Source organism: Hippocampus comes, unplaced genomic scaffold (assembly GCF_001891065.2).
Source record: "Hippocampus comes isolate QL1 unplaced genomic scaffold, H_comes_QL1_v1.1 scaffold136, whole genome shotgun sequence".
Taxonomy (NCBI): domain Eukaryota; kingdom Metazoa; phylum Chordata; class Actinopteri; order Syngnathiformes; family Syngnathidae; genus Hippocampus; species Hippocampus comes.
In genome coordinates, this window is record NW_017805840.1 from 843,008 (window position 1) to 848,286 (window position 5,279).

The window sequence follows — 5,279 nt, forward strand, 5'->3', positions numbered from 1 at the left end:
TGCTATGGAAACGAGGAGACAAAAAGCATCCAGGTTGGGAGAATTTCGCCAGAGGCGGTGAAAGTATTCACGCACTTATGTTGGGGACTCCAGGAAAAATTTGTACAAGTAATAGCACTCAAGTAAAGTGCAGATACTGAAAAAAAAATTCCACTTGAGTAGACTACAACAATTAATCAATTGTTACTTCCCACTAGTGAATTTAGACTAAAAGGATATTGTTACTTGTGATCATAATGGTTGGGGAAAAAAATCATAATAATTATAAACAATATTGATGGTGATGTCACTTTCTCTCCCCCGTTTTAGGACATGTACTTCGGTGTCATTTCGGTTGTGTTTTCTCTCTGTGTTGTACATTTTGTGCGAAGATTGGGGTTTTTTTGTTTGTTTGTTTGTTTGTTCTAATGTCAATTTCACGTGTAAGTGGTGTACATCATTTGCATGTTCGGAATAAACATAAGATCCATCAAGACCAGCTTGAGACTGATAAAGAAATAACTGTCAAGCTGAATTCTTACAATGGAAGAAGCAAAAAAATCGTATTTGGTTTTGTAAAACATTTTTCTTAGTGCAATTATTCAGCTCCGATGTCTGTAAAAAAGCTTTACTGACAGTAAAATCAGTTACATCAAAGAGCCTAATTAATTTTATAAAATGTAAAACTTGGTTAAAAACAAATGCTTGTAAAATTTACAACAAAAAAATAATCAGTCATTTTTAACACTGTTCACCCTTGCGCAAATATGAAAAAAAAATAACAGCCGCTGTTACTGTAAATCATAAAAACAACAAAACAAAAAACAGGATATTTGCTGAAGAAATAAGGAGTGGCAGAAAAGGTCCTCAATTAACCTCCAGTAATATTTATTGTTCCCACAGAGCAGGGAAATCATATGCCTCTTAGTAATATTATATGTTCTGTTTTTTATGCATTGCCACTCCATGTGTGTGTAAAGTAACAGTTTGAAGGTTTATAATTACTGGGACATCTATGCTAATTTCAATTAGCCCACCTGTGACGTTTTCGCATTACGTTATGTTAGCATTAAGCTACTTTTGATCTTTTGTTTCATGTCAGTTTTTTTTTTTTCAAACCGTAAGCAAGAGTTTCCTCTTCATTTCTTCAAAGTGATGTTATCGAGCTCCCGTTTTCCAACAGGCAAAGAATGGGAAAAACACCTGAGGAATATTATTAAAAAGTATGTTTTACGAAGTTGAAGTGTATTTAAAAGTATAGCAGTGGGCTATAACAATATTTTGTGTTTTTTTTTTTTTCTACGGCACAGATTTTCAACTATCTCAGGTGGGTCTGGAACATATCCCCTGCGATAAAGGGGGGGTTTCACTATCCTCCACTTAAAGGGTGCGAATGGTCTCTCCCACCATAGCATGGAAGGCAATGGAGCAGCTGAGTGTTGGGCTCTCGAGTGGCTTAAGGAAGCGTTGGATCTCCTTCAAAAGAAACAAACAGCCATTATCTCCTCGGGTAAACTCTCTATTTCCTGCCCTGAGCACCCTCATCACTGAGTGCCTCCCCCAGGGAGCTCTTTCTAGGCAAACAGGCCTGTTTATTTGACCCAAAAACGAGGGGTGGGGGGGGGGGTGGTGCACTTCAAGCAGGTTTGTCTAATTAAAATGTTGCTAAAGCGCGGCGGAGCAGGCACTTTATTTAAGAGCTAATTGCGCCCACGCCTGGGATTGCCTGCTTTTTTACGCAGGCGCTTCTCTGTGAATGTTAAACAGTCGGGAGTTAATCAGCGAGGATTTGGCAGGGGGATATCGGGTTGCTTCGTGACACGAGAGGATGCGCGCGTGATTAGCGGCGGCCTCGGCGGGATGCTTGTTTTGTTTACCAACAGGTGTTTTTAATCTCCACGCGGCGGTGGGATCGGCACGTCTTGACGTGTAAGGACTTGTCAGCAGAGAGTCAACAAGGCTTGCATTTGACTTGACGGGATGTATCTTTTTTCATCAGGGCGACACATCAGCCTCACGGTTTTGAGGTTCAGGGTTTGAATCTCGGCTCCGGCCGCCCTGTGTGGAGTTTGCATGTTCTCACTGTGCTCGCGTCAGTTTTCGTCTGCGGTCATTTGAAGACTCTTCAAAAAATAAGTGTGAACATGACTTAAGTAATTTACGATTGGCTGGTGACCAGTTCAGGGTTCTTGTTTAAATCCCATGAACTTTTAAGCATCACTGAAGTCATTACAAAAACATTTTTTGAAACAGAAGCCACTCATGTGGATTTCTTGCCTGATTCGTATTTTCTTATCTTAATATTTTCCAGATGGCCACTCACTTAACTGTTTGTTGGTTTGGTGCTATCTACGCCACCGGTGCGTACACTGAAATAAGATTTACTTTCATTTTCACATGGAATAAAGAACAGGTAGCATTTGTTTCACTGAATTTGTGATGCGAAATTTTATTTCACATTCAAATTGGAATGCTTAGTTACTTTTCACTCACCCTGTTTGTGTGTCCTGCTTTTGACTGGTGACCACTTGGTCACTGTGCAGCCAAAGCCCTAAACTGAGCGTTAAATTTCAGAGTTTTCCATTCAACAGCTTCAGAATTGGTCTGAAAAGACACTTTGCTCTACTTTCTTTGTCCGACCAACGGGCAAACATTAGAGCACAATGGAAACTGAGAACAAGGTTGTACGTAAAGTAAGAGAGTGCTTCAGTTTAATCAACAGATGATTGACAGAAATTAAGAAATGCCAGAGGGACGTAAAATTATATGATTTCATTCCCCCCCACCCCCTTCTCCGCCCATTTAATAGTCTGTCATTTTATACCTTTGGGCGAAGAAACACTTTAAAAACGACCAGCAGGAATTGTGTTGAAAGTGTCGTCATTGGACGGCATGGACAAGGACAAAGCGGAGGAGTCAACGTGGTAGTGAGTAGTAGAAGAAGAAAAGAAGAAAAAAAAAGGGGTACAAAAAGTGGGATGGGGGTGGGGGGGTGAGAGTGAGAATAAAAGCTTAGCTTGTATTACCTTTTCACACATCTACTTCAGGCTGACAGGCCGCGAAAGCAAAGCCATCTCAGCAGCCAATTTCAACAGTTTTGCGGCACACTCGCGCGCAAGTCAGGGTGAAAATGAAAAGCCGTGTGGAGACAAAACTTGTGAATGGACACCTATCTTTTTTTTTTCTCTTGCTGTTCTTTCTTTTGTTCTACACAGGAGGAACTACCTGCGGTCATTTATACATATGGCCCATAATACATTTATAGATATAAACTACATTTTTAAATACCACATTCACAGCACGAATACAGGACTACCCGGTACTACCTTGATATAGACTCTACCAATATATAAATGTCCATTTATTAAAAGCTTAGTCAATGTGCGGTTCTGACCGCTGTTGATTGTCTAGTTTTTAGCATTTCATTCTGTTAAATACTCTGTTTATCAGTTTGATTGTCATCTACCCGGTTAGTCGTTCAATTAGCTTGTCAGTGAGTTTAGTCGGCTAGTTTGACAGTTAGTTGGTTAGCAAAACATGAAACATGTCAGTTATGCAGTGAAGTTAGCACACTGGTCAGTTTGTATGTCTGTCAGACAGTGAGTTAGTCCGTCGTTTAGTCAGTCAGTCAGTCAGTTAGCTTGTCAGTTATTTTGCCAGGTGGTTGGAATTGGATAGAGATGGTTAGGCATTCTGTTCGTTCTTCATTTAGCTCGCCAAACAGAAAAAGAGTTTATGAGTCTTAGTTAGGTAGTTAGTTGGCTAGCTATCTAGCTGGCTAACTAGCTATTTGGGTCAATTAAGTAGTCACCTAGTCATCCAGTCAGGTTACAGCCATGTTGTCTTAGGTAGTGTATTGTCACATACTAACAAAAAGACATGGACGAGCCATAACAAATTATTGCCCCGTGTATTTTATCGGAAATATCAGTTGGAACGACACTGAGTAGCATGCAGACCTCCCCCAAGGTTGAAATGCCAAGATTTGTGTTGAAGCCTCAACCTTGGCGGAGGTAAGACCTATCCTGATTTCCATTCTACTTGCTATGTCTTTGATATTTGACAGTAAAACGCATGTGACAGAGGCCCGTCCATCCATCTGTTTATCCATTGGAGATGCTATTCTTTAACAGGATTAAAGAGTGTTCCCTCTGCTCTTATCTAGTGTTTGAGCACTTGATCACGGACGCGTGCCCTAATCCGAACATCGATGCGGCTCCATCAAAACGCTCTCCTGGAGCAACCCGCCAACAAAAGAGGGCCGATTTCGAGGGCAGGGGCTGGGGGTCGATCTGTGCATGCGCGCGCGCACACACACACACACACACACACACACACACACACACACAGTCTTTTTTTTAAAAGACTTTCCGCTGTTAGCTTTGATAGTTGATGCCGAACAGCTAATCTGGAAAACTGACGGGCGTATGAGATCTGTGAGGCAATTTTGTTTGTGCAGAATTACAATATGTGTGTGTGTGTGTGTGTGTGTGTGTGTGTGTGTGTGTGTGTGTGTGTGTGTGTGCTCGCGCGCATATGTGTGTGTGTGGTGGTGGGTTTGTTTAAAAATAAAGCAGGAAGATCAAGTCAGGTTGGTTGATCAGCAGCGCATTTGTTTAGCTCCGGACCGGGCAGATGAGAAGCTGTTTATGTCAAATCTGTCATGAGCAATTGCAAATATTTGGGACTTGTCATGTGTGGCGTACACAAGACACGCTGGCTGAACTTTTAGAATGTGTTCAAAGAAAACAAGCGCTCAAGGCGGACCGACACTGATTGGCAGTTAAGTGCAAACAACTTTGATGACAACTTAAAAGTGCAACTGAGCAAATGGCAAATTAATACTGCTTCCTGTAGTCTGAATATATCAAGAGATGGACCGACTATGAAAACACGCTACCATACAACCAAACAATGGAGAAGAATAACTGTAGTAATGTTGGTAAGGAAACCATCTTGATTTGAGAGGAGGCTGAGGGCAGTTGCAGGAAAGTGGAGCCTGTGGAGACTGTGGAGTGTGATACTCCAGTGAAAGGGTGCTGGAACACATCTAATGTGAGAATGTATGCCAAGTCTCAACATTTCTAAACAATTCTCAAAATGACACTAATTTTATTCGAGAGCTGACTGAGAGTGTCTGCAGCAAAGTGGAGACTGTGGAGTAGAGCACAGCAGGGGCAAAGTGTCATTAGCGTATGGCCCTGCTACTGGGAGAGTGGATGACGCACAAGGCCAATGGTTAAATAAAAAATCTGATCTTTGAACTTTTGATGGGCTCTTTCAACCTTGAATTATCAAAA